General features: G+C 44.8%; 1 pseudogene; it reads right to left on the bottom strand.

Annotated features, from left to right (window-relative positions):
• Nucleotides 1-1,610: 1,610 nt before the first annotated feature.
• On the bottom strand, nucleotides 1,611-1,685 carry LOC138247540 (small nucleolar RNA SNORA17; annotated as a pseudogene).
• Between the last annotated feature and the right edge of the window lie 13,093 nt (nucleotides 1,686-14,778).

A 14,778-nucleotide genomic window follows, 5' to 3' on the forward strand; every position in this document is an offset into this window, starting at 1 on the left:
GCTCTGACCAGGTTCTATTACCCAGAATCCTTTGCAAACCTCAAAATTTGACCAAAAAAACACCTTTTCCTCTCATTGCGGTGACAGAAAGTTCTGGAATCTGAGAGGAGCCACAAATTTCCTTCCACCCAGCGTTCCACCAAGACTCCCGATAAAAATGGTACCTCACTTGTGTGGGTAGGCCTAGCGCCCACAAAAGGAAATGGCCCAAAACACAATGTGGACACATCACATTTTTTCACAGAAAACAGAGGTGTTTTTTACAAAGTGCCTACCTGTGGATTTTGGCCTCTAGCTCAGCCGGCACCTGGGTAAACCTAGCAAACCAGCGCATTTTTGAAAACTAGACACCTAGGAGAATCCAAGATGGGGTGACTTGTGGGGCTCTGACCAGGTTCTGTTACCCAGAATCCTTTGCAAACCTCAAAATTTGACCAAAAAACACTTTTTCCTCTCATTTCGGTGACAGAAAGTTCTGGAATCAAAGAGGAGCCACAAATTTCCTTCCACCCAACGTTCCCCCAAGTCTCCCGATAAAAATGGTACCTCACTTGTGTGGGTAGGCCTAGCGCCCATGAAAGGAAATGCCCCAAAACACTATCTGGACACATCAAAATTATCAAATACAAAACTACCTGTTTTTGCAGGGGGGCACCTGTGTTTTTGGTCCTGGGCTCAGCAGCCTTCTAGGGAAACCTACCAAACCCAGACATTTCTGAAAACTAGACACCCGAGGGAGTCCAGTGAGGTGTGACTTGCGTGGATCCCCCAATGTTTTCTTACCCAGTTCCCCTCAGTCTCCCGGTAAAAATGATACCTCATTTGTGTAGGTGGGCCAAGTGCTTGTGAAAGGGAAGAGCCAAAAACATGTCGATATTGAGGGGGAACAAAGGGGGTCCAAAAGGGCAGTTTGCAAAAAAAACATTTTTAGGCTGACAAGTGCAGCAGAAATTTTATCGGTATAGATGAGACAATGCTGGGTGGTAGGAATTTTGTGAATTCCGGCAGATTCCGGAACGTTCCATCACAAAAACGTGGGAACAATGTGTGATTTCCAGCAAAGTTGGAGGTTTGCAGGGGATTGTGGGTCCAAAAATGGTGCGGGGTGCATGTGAAACACACCACCCTGGAATCACCCAGATGTTTAGTTTTCAGATGTGTCTGGGTCTTGTGGAGTTTTCTACATGGCAGCGTCCCAAAGTCCATAAAGTGCAGCCTTCACCATTCCAAGTGGGACGATTTTGTGAGAAAGCCAAGTTCTCATGGCCCAAATGTAAAACTAAAACCCCAAATAATCAAATGTCTTCTTGCTTGCTGTGGGATAAGATGTTTTAGAGTCCGGGGGAGAGCTGAAATACTGTTACCCCCTTCAGTTGAGGTGGGGGCGTAACCAGGCCCATACTGGTTGGTAGCCACCACCCCAATATTTTTTGTTTTTTTAAAATTCCCTGGCATCTAGTAGACTTTCTAGCCCCCCGGGGTGTGGATCAGGGGTAATTGCCCCATCTGCCTACTAGTGGGCAGAACTACTTTGGCCCCATTTATTTGGGGTGGGGGTAGGGCCATACCCCCACCCTCTTATTTTTGGAAAAAAAACTTCCCTGGCCTCTGGTGGGCTTTCTGCCACCCCTTGGGGCAGATGGGCCTTCCAAAAATAGGCCCATCTGCCCCCAATGGGGGGCAGAAATGGCCAACAGTAATGTACCCCCATGGGTAGCGACCCTTACCCAAGGGGCTGCCTCCCTAAAGAAAAAACACACATACACACACACCAATTCCTGGTGCCTAAGTGGTTTCTGCCGCCCCGTGGTTTCTGCCGCCCCAGGGGGGGCAGAAATGGCCTAAAATAAATTTGCCCTGCCACCCCCCGGGGAGCGACCCTTGCCTACGGGGTCGCTCCCCTTGCGTGACATTGACGCAAAAAAAATAATCCCTGGTGCCTAGTGGTTTCTGCCCCCCCTTGGGGGCAGATTGACCTAAAATCGGCCGATCTGCACCCAAAGGGGGCAGAAATGGCCTAAATACAATTTGCCCCTCCAGGGGAGCGACCCTTGCCTAAGGGGTCGCTCACCATCTGTAAAACAACAACAACAACAAAAATCCCCGCTGCCTAGTGGTTTCTGCCCCCCTTGGGGGCAGATCGGCTTAATTAAAATAGGCTGATCTGCCCCCCAGGGATTCCCCTTCCATCCACGACTGGGGGGTGTGGGTGGGGGGCCCAGGGGGGAGCGCTAGCGCTCAGCCCGGTTCCCGGGTGCAGGACGAGGTGATCTCGTCCAAGGCACCCGGGAACCGGTGCCTTGGACGAGATCACCTCATCCAAGGCACCCAACAGGTTTAACACAACTAATGCCGCTGATGCATGCTACATGTACACCGACTGCATGACATGAAGACCACTAAATAGGTAAGCTCCTCACCTCTCGCTCGGCCAACTATTTTGGGTTTCAGCTGTTTGTATATTCATTGCAAAGCTTTAGCTACATGCCGCTTAGCCCGCCCTTTCACTTTTACTTCCATTTGGGTATATTCGTACCCACTGGGGGATTACGATCGGCTTTCACAGATACTTCCTTGTAACTTTGTTTGTTTTGCCTCAGACCTCGGATGTCCGCTTCTATAAAGCACACGGGTAATCCAGCTGTGCTTCATCTGATGAGCCCGATTGCTATTTCTCTGGCTCGTAATTAATATTATCCCTTGAGGTTGCATAAACCTTATTAATAATTGTTCACTTTAAGGCTTCCACTTGTGAATTTCCTTCGTTTCAACTTTTTTTTTTAAATTAATAAAAAAAAATTTTAGGCTTATCATGGACTTATTCCACAGTATACTCCATGAAGACCAACTGGTACTTCTGCTTGAGACTAATCCTGTTAGCACTACGGACCCCACATCTCTATTACTCCATTTCTTCTTGGACTTCATGGATTATGTATGACCATCACTAATGTGCATTAATTCTCTGCTTTGCGGGTATGTTCAACTATATTTATTATATACAACTCTGTGTTTTCCCTTTTTGGTCATATCACCTACCTCACATTGGGTGGCACTACAATCACAATTTTTTATTATTAGAACAAATAATTATTCACCACTTTTCTTAAAACATCAGGAATTCTGGCCTCAACAAACTAAATGGAAATGACTTGGCACCCTTCCGACAATTTTGCACACAGGGGAGCACAAATACAGATATTATTAACTCTCTTTTTCTCTTCGCTGCTTTACCTTTTCTCTCTTCAAACCTTGAATCTTCACTCTGTCAAATATTGAGATACAATACCTGCCATCTTTGCTTGCAACATCCCTATTGACACACTGTATTTCCATTGATTCGTTTCACAGCCTTGAAAGTCAAATGTGACGAAACACGTGTCGGCTGTTTTGGATGTATCAGACTGATTGGGTTGACCTTTGTTTATGCAAGAATACATCTCAATTGACTACTGTACAAATTCTTGAACTTTGAACTTATTTTTCCACTTTGGATGATACGACTTGGACTACTGTGGTGTGCCCTGGTGTATATCTAATTCTATTCAGTTCTGTTTGGCTTCACCAACCAGTATCTCCACGCCCGCGGTGGTTGGGTGTGACGCCGGGTTGGCACCATTGACAGTTATCAACACACCAATTAATTTGTTACAACGGTTACTTATGATTGGAATTGGGTGTGCGAACTGTAAGGCGCTAACCACCTGGAGCTTCTTTTTGTATGACAGTATTGGAAGCTCTATTTAACTGGTTCACTTTCACAAGGTGTCATCCAATCAGATTACAAACTCCTAATTGCACTTGTTATAAGGAGATACCCATGTGAATTGCAAAGTAATCAGCATTGCCAACTTCGAGTCATGTTAGCACATGACTAGGTTAGTATAGTAGGCAGATATTGTTCATTACAAATATACGGTTATCGAGGGTTAGATAAAACATGTAATGTTAATGAATGTCATGGGTGTTACAGTCATCAACTTGTTACAATCACGTGCACAAACATACAGAAAGCCATTTCATAATACAGAAGATAGCCAGCTAAGCAATCTACATATAATAAACCTGAATGTGATAATTGTTATAGCAATCTTAATTGCATTTCAGCTTAGAAGCAATATCAGTTTTCATCTCGAAATAGAGAGTGGCAAATACAGAGCGTGTTCCCCTTGAAAGTGGGGGTGAAGAGTTTGAATTGGGCTCATTTGGGAATGGGTGGCCAGTAGAGCTCCTTCATGTGTGGTGTGATGTGAATGCAGCGTGGGAGGTTGGGAGTCATTTTGACCTGCAAGTTCTGAATGGTCTGCAGACTTTTGGTGAGTTTTTTGTTTATCCTGGCATAGAGGGTGTTCCCATAGTTCAGCTTGCTTGTGACCAGGGCGTGTGTAACGGTTTTGTGGGTGGTGATTGTGAGCCGTTTGAAAATCTTCCTCAGCATTTTCATGGTATAGAAGCATGAGGTGATGACGGCACTGACTTGGGTGGTCATATTGAGTTTGCTGTAAATTATTATCCAGAGGGTCCTGGCATGGGTAGTGGGGGTGTGTGCTGGTCCTAGCTGTGTTAGCCACCAGGTGGAGTCCCATGGTGTTGTGCTCTTGCCAAAGATCATGATTTTGGTCTTGTCGGTGTTCAGCTTCAAACAGTTGGTTTTCATCCAGAGGGCAACTTCAGCCATGCAGGCAATGAATTTGATCCTTGCCCGAGGGAGAGAATGAGTTGCATGTCATAGACGTATGAGAGGACGTTGATATTGTGAGAACGAATGATGCTGGCTGGAGGGATCATGTATGCATTGAAGAGGGTCTGGCTCAGGGAGGATCCTTGCGGAACTTCACAGATGAGGTCACGGGCATTCAAGATGTACAGTGCCAAGCTGACTGACTGGGTCCTTCCATTCAGGAAGGAGCAGATCCATTGAGATGCATGTCCTTGGATTCCGATGTAATGTAGATGTTGGATGGAGTGAGAGACTGTGTCAAAAGCTGCGAGAGCTCCAGGAGGATGACGGCTGCCGTTTGTCCTCTGTTCATATTGATGCAGATGTCATCCGTGGCAGCACTGAGGGAAGTTTCAGTGATGTGTTGGGTTTGAAACCAGACTGAGTGGTGCAGAGGAGCTAGGGGTCGGCAAGGTATTTGGTGAGATGTCTGTTGGTGGTTATGTTTAAGACCTTGGCTGGGAATTGTAGCAGGGAGATCAGTCTGTATTTGGTGAACATTGAAGAGTCCGCAGAGGGCTTCTTCAGCAATGGAAGGACTGTTGCATATTCCAAGCATCTGGAAAGGTGACAGAAAAGGTGGAGGCATTCAGAAAGTGTGTGAGTATGGTGCATATGGATCGCAGTATTCTGAAGTAGGTGTGGTAGTGGCAGGGGTGATAACAGGCCATGCAGTTAGCATTTGTTCTTTGGATGTGATTGGGAGGCGATTGTCGGCATCTGTTGGGTCCAATTGGGGGCTGAAGTTGCTATAAATGGTGGCCATTTTGTTGCTGAAGAGTTGGGAGAGATTGTTGCAGTGGTCGTTCGAGGAAGTGGTCGAGCTTGAGGTGGTTGATCGTGAGGTGAAAACTTTCACAATAGCAAATATTTCTTCGCTCCGATGTGGTCCGCCAAATAGGCATGCTTGGTGGTCTGGATGATTTAGTGATAGTTTCTCAGGGCGATTTGAAATGTCACAGTTTAAAATGTATGGACTCCACAGGGTCAAATAGATTAACAGGTAAGATATTTGTTATAACAGACCTTGTCCACTGCTTTCCACTAGTAACTGTCATCCCTTGGAATCTCACTCCTTCAAGGTTCCAGATACCCTTACCCTTCTATAGCTAGCCTATGCCATCACACGTCCTCCCTTTTTCAATATTTAAAAATAGTAAACCCCAAATAAATATACAAATATCTCTCTTACATTTACACAATAAACCTTTTAACATGTTGGTTCACCCAGTCATGTATAACTCAAGCATAAGCAATGAACTAAACCTGATATTGACATAGCGAAACAAATAATATTTACTTAACCTTACATGAGCCACATAAAACATTTATCCTAAAAATAATTAATTCTGATTTTCTCTTACTTCTTTTATCAGAACCATCCAAACCGCTAGTCAAGCGACTAACACATTGTTCTCGACACTCAGAAATCCTATTTAAATTCCATGTTCTGTTTCATTTGTCTTTACCACATTCTTAAACAACTTCACCTCTTGCATTGGTTTAGAGAATTTAGACCATGACGCAAGGTCGTCTGGTGCCTTCACTTTTAACCAATCTCCACTTTTGACACACCAGTAGCCTTTTCCATGTCATACCTCTCTTTCCTTTTATCTCAACATCTTTTCTTTTTCCTTCCAAAACCCCTCAATCAGGTTTTCCACATATCCTTTACCTCACACCATCCATCCTGGTGAAAGGCATGTTCGGTTTCCTCCCTCTAAACAACTCAAAACGACAATGCCCTGTTGAAACATGAGGACACATAAGATATGCAAAATGTCTTGTTTTCATCTCTTCCTTCATGACACATTACTCATGCATGCAGTTTGAATACCTTCCTTTAAGGTCTTGTTAAAATGCTCAACTACACCATTTGTTTCTAGGTGATGCAGTGCAGATTTCTTATGGAAAATACTATGGCGGTCATTACAACCCTGGCGGTCCAAGACCGCCAGGGTTGTTTTGACGGAAGCACCGCCAACAGGCTGGCAGTGCTTCCAAGCTCATTACGACCGCAGCGGTTGCGCCGCGGTCGCACCGCCGGGGAAGGCGGTTTCCCGCCACAGTTGCCCCAGCGGTGATAATCCGCTAGGGCAGCGCTGCTTGCAGGGGGATTATGAGTCCCCGACCGCCAGCCTTTTCCTGCCACTGGCATCGGCAGTGCAGGGGCCCCCTGAAGTTCCGTGCAGCTTTTCACTGTCTGCATAGCAGACAGTGAAAAGCGCGACGGGTGCAACTGCACCCGTCGCACGGCCGCAACACCGCCGGCTCCATTTGAAGCCGGCTCCTGTGTTGCGGCCGAGATCCCCGCTGGGCCAGCAGGCGGAAACCAGGTTTCTGCCAGCCGGCCCAGCGGGATCTCAAAATGACTGCGGCGGGAGTGCGGCCGCATTGGCGGCCGCCCGGGGGTCAGATCTTGGAGGGCAGCTGAAGCCGCCTGCCAAGGTCTTAATGAGGGCCTATATGTAGCCAGGGATTCCTTCATTTCCTTTTAATAACAATCTACCTCATTGTCAGATAGTAATGATTTGGGATACCCTTCCTTCAGGATCTATACCTCCAATACTTTTATCATACTGTCTGAAGAAATGTCCATCACACATTTGATCTCAGGCAATTTTAAAAACAAGTCAATTAGTACAATAACGTATGGCGTAGGATGTTCCACTTGTATCGGGCACATGGTTTCAATAGCAATCTCCTCCCAAGTAACCTCTGGCAACCGCCTATTTCGCATTGGGGTCTTTTACGTTTTAGTGCCTTGTCACTATTAAAACATTCCATACAGTCTCACACTATCCATTCCACCAAAACATCCAAACCAGGCCAAAGCTCCTGCCTGATCCATTCTTTGGTTTTCACAGTTCCAGATATCCTGTGTGGGCCAACTCAATGATTCTGTGTCTAAGACTTTCAGGGGGAATAAGTTATGATCTCCTGAACAATAAACCCTTCCTCTCACTTAGTTCCTTTCAAACATTCCAATATGGTATAATATTTGCATCTTTCTCCTTATAACCTTTACTCCAATCACTTTTTCGGTTTGTCATTTGACTACCTTTACCTAGCTCTTTCTTTCATTCACCTTGAAATCACTTCTTTAGTAACAACACGCACTTCACATCCATAAAACCATCTGCATCACCCTTATCTTCCTCTTTAGTGATAACTAGTCTGGACAAACAATCTGCCACATAGTTGCAAACACTAGGAAAATATTGAACTTCAAATGAAAATTCTTGAAGGTCAATTACCCATCCACGAATTCTTGAAGATACAGCATCAGCACTTTTTTCATAAAAATATCTTGGAATGGTTTGTGATCAGTCTTCACTACAAAAAAGTCACCCCATACAAAACTCCTAAATTCCTTTAAGGCCCAGTACATAGAACATGCCTTTCTTTCTATGACTGAATAATTTACTTCAGTATCATTTACCAATCAACTTGAAAATGCAATCATTACATCCTCACCTTTTGTCTTCTGCATAAGCACTGCCCGAATCCCTTTCATGCTTGCATCAGTAACAATATACGTGTCTTTCCCCAGGGCAAAAGCTTGCAAATCTGGTGCTTCTTACAATTATTTCTTGGTCTCCAAAAATGCTGCATCACATTTATCTGACCATTCAAATAAAGCTCCTTTCTTGTGTAGCCTCCTCATCTCACGTGTTTGCTGATAATCCTGGAATAAAACAATTATAGAACTCTTCTTTATTTACAGGTGAGGGCAACATGTTAGTTGTCTCCACCATTTCTTTCCTTGGCCAAACTCTCTCTGCTGACAATATGTGTCCCAGATCACACGAAACTTACATCAAATTTACAATTTTAGTTCTCAGCATCAAACCTTTGTCCTGGAAACAGGACAATACTTGCCTCAACCTATTGTTATGTTCTTCCCATGTATCACCACACACAGCACATCATCTTGACAGCATGTCACTCCACCAATACCACTCAGTTACATCATACCTCATCAGAATGAGAAACAAGCTAGGTATCAGTCATGGTTCCCGTGATGAGAGTTTGATAGTTTACACAGAAGTATTGGTATTTGACCTTTACTTTAGCATTAACTCCTCTTGGCTACCTCACAGACCATGGAGGCACTAAGGGGGTCATTCCGACCCCGGCGGCCGCTGCCCGCCGGGCGGAGACCGCCAAAAGACCGTACCGCGGTCAAATGACCGTGGCGGTCATTCAGACTTTCCTGCTGGGCGGGCGGGCGACTGCCAAAAGGCCGCCCGCCCGCCCAGCGGGAAAGCCCCAGCAACGATGAAGCCGGCTCCGAATGGAGCCGGCGGAGTTGCTGGTGTGCGACGGGTGCAGTGGCACCCGTCGCGATTTTCAGTGTCTGCTTTGCAGACACTGAAAATCTTAATGGGGGCCTGTTAGGGGGCCCCACGACACCCGTTCCCGCCAGCCTCTTCCTGGCGGTGTAAACCGCCAGGAAGAGGCTGGCGGGAAGGGGGTCGGAATCCCCATGGCGGCGCTGCTTGCAGCGCCGCCGTGGAGGATTCCCTGGGGCAGGGGAAAACCGCCGGGAAACCGCCGGTTTCCCTTTTCTGACCGCAGCTTTACCGCCGCGGTCAGAATTGCCCCAGAAGCACCGCCAGCCTGTTGGCGGTGCTTCCTCCGTCCCCGGCCCTGGCGGTCCATGACCACCAGGGTCGGAATGAGGCCCTAAGTCACTTCAAGGGACAATACCTGGCCATGCTTTGCCTCAACATAACCCTTGACATTCTCTGAAATAATTTAAAGCTTGCACCTTAGAGATGGACTGTTCCTCTGTCAATGACATCGGGGCAGCCCAGTTTTAACTCCGGGGCAGTGTAAATGGGTTAGTAAATTAGTCAAACACAGCTCTGCACTATGGAGACAGATACAAGGGCTTTTTTTGAGTAAAATTCATTACATTTTAACAACTGAATAGGATTTCCAAAGTTAGGTTTTTAGTGATTATTTCTCTGCAACACTGAAAACCCTGTTTTGCAATAAACTAGCCTTTAAAAATGTCACTTTGTAAATCCTGCTCAGTTATTAGGATTTATTGATTTACTCACAGAAAAAGCCTATGGTTCTGTCTCCATTACTCTGGGTAAAGCCTGCAAATGGCTGTAAAATACAGAGGTTTAACTGCTGATCCGTATCTGTGTGTTTTGTTTCTGTGAAATCTCTGCACTAATTCTGCTGTACAGAAGTAAGATCAGAGGCAAGCTTGACCACATCTACTGGGTCATTCTTTGCATATAATGTTGCAAGTCAGTGAAGGACTTACTCTCCTCCTCAAACTGGTCAGCAGCATCTACAATTCCTACCATGTACTTCCTCCAGTGGTATGACTTCAACTGATTAACATGAAACATCCTGTGTGCTTCCCTGGAAGCAGTAAAGTCAAAGAAATAATATAATGTGTTGATCCTTATGATTTTCTGTGTCTGCACAATTTGTCCTCTGATGCACAAGGACTGCTCAACCTGAGGACATATGACTTCTTGATGCTGTTGGTAACCCATAAACATAGGTTTCTGGCCATACCATTGGCACAGAAGGTCCTGGTAAATGTGAAGGTGGCCCTTGCACATTAATTGGTATATCTTACTCCTGAGGCCAAGCACACAGTCCAATACATAATTTGTTCAAGGAATCAGTTAGACAATTCTTGCTCTCTTAAACTGAATTCCAACCACTGGCAGAGGTACAAGGAAGGCCATTTTTACCTCCTGACTTATCACTAAGTTTGCAAGTCATCCAGGTTCTGCTTAACCTCTCTGTTACTACTTCCATGCTGGGCCAAGAGAACATGGGCTATAACCAATCCATTGATTTTCTGCTGTGTCACCTTATTTGTCTTTCAAGTAAACGTACATCAGCAAATGTATGACAGTACACCATGTCATGTATGGTGCATATAGTCATCTAGTGCAAAAGTATCCCAGAGCAGTCTGAGATCCTTAGCCTATCACAAACAGTCAATAACAGATACTTACCCAAATAGCAGCAACTAAATCTTAATCCTACAAGCCCCCGAACCACCTTTACTCCCTTCACTCAATTCTCAGCCTATTGTTTTTGACCCATCATGCCTCCTTATACTGAACCCAAGTATCCATAAAACATTGTTTTCAGTCGGTAAACTTCTTTTAGTTTTCCTCTGTATCACTACATGCTGCCAAAGCGATAACCCAGATGAGTATGTCAGGTAGTCCATTCTTCTGACATATCAATGTGATCCTAGGTTTGCCTAGTGAATTGGCTAACCCCTTCTATTTTTCCCAAACAGTTGTTACCTTTAGCATCTATCTGACCAATTTCTGGTTCAATTAGAAATGCTAGAATGTTAGATACCCTCCGCATAGCTCTAGCCCAATACAACAGTTGGACATGTATTCAGGGTTACATGTATGTATCAAATTAGATGTGAATTAGTTCTACTGTCACTATAAAGGACAAGATCTAGAGAGACAGAAACGGCAAGCTGTTAGCCATTGCTTGTCTGTAATATCTGGTGGGTAGAATGCTTGAACTAAACTGTCATTAGTAATTAGTTGGGCCAAATTCCAGTCCATTTATTTTTTGCCCACCATGCCACCTCAGACAAGAATCAGCCACATGCAAATTAGTCTTGATCCTGCTCCAATAGGAACAGTACAGTCCAAAATGCCAGGTCAGGTTCCCTCTGAATGGGAACACAAGCAACCACAGACTGGTTTCAAACTATTTGGGCCTTACTCGTAGGATGCAGCTTGATGTCTATGGCACAGTGAACACAGAATCCAGAATGGGCATACGTGCTGAATTATGGAAAAGAAAACATGATGCGTGGAATGCCCGAAATAATCTCAGCCACTGGTAATTATTTGTGTATGCATTAAACTTTATTGCTTTCATGCCCACCTTGCCACCTCAAATTGGAGCTAGATATTTTCAAATCATGCGTCTTTGCTGATCCTACTCCAATAGTAATAATCCTCCCTAAACCAGTCAGGTTCCCTCTGGACGAAAACACAAGCATCCCAACCCTCTTTGACTACAGTCTCCCCAAATAGCCCATAGAAGCTTTTTCCTCAATAAAGAGTAAAGCTCATTGTCTACCTTCACCAGGTGCCACTTGGTGTATTTAATGCCCCCATCTTGTAGCACCAGTTTAAGTATTCCAAATTGTTTGCACACTGGACAGCCTGGATGAAATCAGTGCTTATCTGATGGTTCTCAAAATAAGTATCACCTGTCTCCCTTTTAGCCCTCAAAATTGAGTCTTGGTGATTTAATATTTTGGCAATAATTACCTTGCCATAGGTTTAAGGCCCAGAGGCCTCTGTATTTGGTTTATCAAATATCTTCCAATTGATTGGCTTCTGGCAGGCTTTCATGGATCAGCTTCTTCTAGGTATGCATATACCTGATATTTAAAACTTTAAAATTCTAAATATCATTACATTAGTACCTTTGTGGTCTTCCAACCTGGCCGTCACAAATTTGTAGTCTGCAGTGAGAAAATGCACAATTTCTCTAACACTTTCAGAAAGTCCTTACTAAAGCCCATCCTGCTTTAGGTTCACAGGAACGTTTGCCTCAAAATTGCTGTTTCATTGGCAACACAGCCTCATAGCTGCATGGCATTATATTTCACCATTCAAGCTTAAAGCACTCAGCTTCTTTACTGGACAGCGCATCCATCATTCTCAGCTGTCCCTCGAAATTGACATTCTCCATATGCACCTGACAAAGCGTGTACCTTTCAAAGCCTACAGCAGTCAACAATTGTGGCTCTGGTAGACTTTCAAGCCCCAACACCTGTTCATCCACTTGATACTGAGACAGCTCTTGAAGAGACGTAAGCAGCTCTGGGCTCGTTCCTAATGTACCTGGGCAGCCGGACTGAAATAAAGCATTAGTCACCACTAACTGTACATGGTCCAGCTTAGGGGTATCTACCTTCTAAGACATTTCTAGGTGAGAATTCTCAGAAATGTAATGGACTTACCATCCCAATACAAGGCAACTCCCTACCAGGAGCTCAGCTTAGGTCTTTCCTACCTTGACAACTCAATCAGGTCGTCTTGATAGATTGCATTCAGAAGTTTATGGTTAATCATGGTCATGCTGGATGCAAAATCCCAGATCACAGCAAACCTGTCATCAACTTACCATCTAGAGAAAATCAGTGTCTGGGCAGGGGTCTGTGGGATCCCATGAGTGGACTGTCTTCCTTGTTGCTGCAGTTTCCCCAGTGGATAGAAGGTTCCATGCTGCCAGTTGGTTGATGGGATTAGCAGGCTGGCAAGGTCGATATGGGTGGCTGGGGTTCAACGCTGCTGTAGATCTTGTGTTGCAGAGTTGTTGTGTAGTGGTGATGGTTTGGGTCGTGGCTGATGGGTTGGATTGATTCCTTGACAATGGTGAATATTTCCTTGGAGTTGTTGGTACAAGGTTCGATTTTCATGGTTGGGCCTTTTTCTTGGTCTCTTTTACTTGGTGATTATATAGTCTAAGTGCAGCCTTGTAGACTTTTTTTGTGGTTGCTCCGGTGGTTCTCCATTTCCTTTCGAGTTGTTTGCAGACTGTCTTGGAATATCTGAAGTCAGCATTGTACCAGCTTGCTTGCTTGTTGGATCTTTTGGATTTGGTGTTTTTCAGGGGCACCAGGGTATTGGTGCAGGTGGTGATCCAGTTATTGAAGTTGTCTATGTTCTAAAAAACTGAATTACATTTATAGATGTGAACTGATTAATTACTTTCGCCTCAAGCCATTGAGATAATTGGGCAATGGAGACTATACAAAATACCTGACTCTTGAATTTAGCAGCGTAACGAAACTAGAGGGGGCCCTCCTGCAAATACATGAAGAGAGTCCCCCACGCAGGGCCAGCTTTAGCACTGGTGGCACCCCCCATGACCTTCTTCTCCACTAATTCCCTCTCTACCACTCTCCAACGGTTCCCCTCACCTCGCCATAGCCCCACTCTGACACACATTTCTTTTTCTTATTTGGAGTGCTGCTCATAGTTCACTCACAGTTTTGTGATCTGCATGGTACAAGTTCTTTGCAGCAGGCACATTATCCCTCTACGCCACTTTATGATATGTAAAAACTGCCACAAGACAAACTTTGGATCTCTTACCAGCAGTAACATTAATCACCAGAGTCATATTGACATTTGTATTGTTGCCTGAAAACTGCCGTATGCACAAGCAACTTCACCTGCTTATAAACCCATAAGTTATTTTTAAACACAGGGCCCGCAACCAAGTCGGTGCACCGCCTTAAAGCCGGCCCTGTCCCCACGCTCCAGACCCACATGCACAGTGCCTGCGGAGACCCCTGGAGCTCAGACCCCCCACCACCACCACACTGCAGGAGCTGCGGGGGCTATTGTTACGCCACTGTCTTAGATAGGCACATGTGACACACAATATCTAAAGATACCATTTCCCACACTCTACTGGGTCCAGACATATATCCTTTGGTATAAGTGACTCCTTTCTGTGACTTGTCACTGCTGGCACAATCCATACAAGATCTCACCTTTTCTCCAACATCTCTCTCAACACTCAGCCACCAAATGTCACATATGATTTTTCTCTTCATGCTACTCATCCCAGGATGGCCTTCAAGAGTGATATCAAGAATGATTGGGCTTAATCTATTTGTTACAACTAATTGTTCACCACACAATAGCAGGCCATCTTCTTCAGAGAGTTAATACTCCACATGAAAATAAAACAAGACATTTTCCTCTAATGCATTCTTCCTTGACCAATTTGTCTTCATATACCTCAAAACTGCCTGTATTTCTGTATCCCCTTCACCTGCCTCCCTCCATTGACACTCTGCAAGGCACTCTGCTGAGATCTCACATATAGATACCCTGTTTCCAGATCACCATCCATTACATGTGAATCATCAGTGTCTGGAAGAGGAGGTTTCGACAAGCAATCTGCCAAAACATTTCTGGCACTAAGGATATCATTTATATGAAAGTGAAATTCTTGTAATCTGCACTGCCATCTTGCCACTCTTGGTATTGCTCTACTGCATACCTTATTAG

Source organism: Pleurodeles waltl, chromosome 7 (assembly GCF_031143425.1).
Source record: "Pleurodeles waltl isolate 20211129_DDA chromosome 7, aPleWal1.hap1.20221129, whole genome shotgun sequence".
NCBI classification, from domain to species: Eukaryota; Metazoa; Chordata; class Amphibia; order Caudata; family Salamandridae; genus Pleurodeles; species Pleurodeles waltl.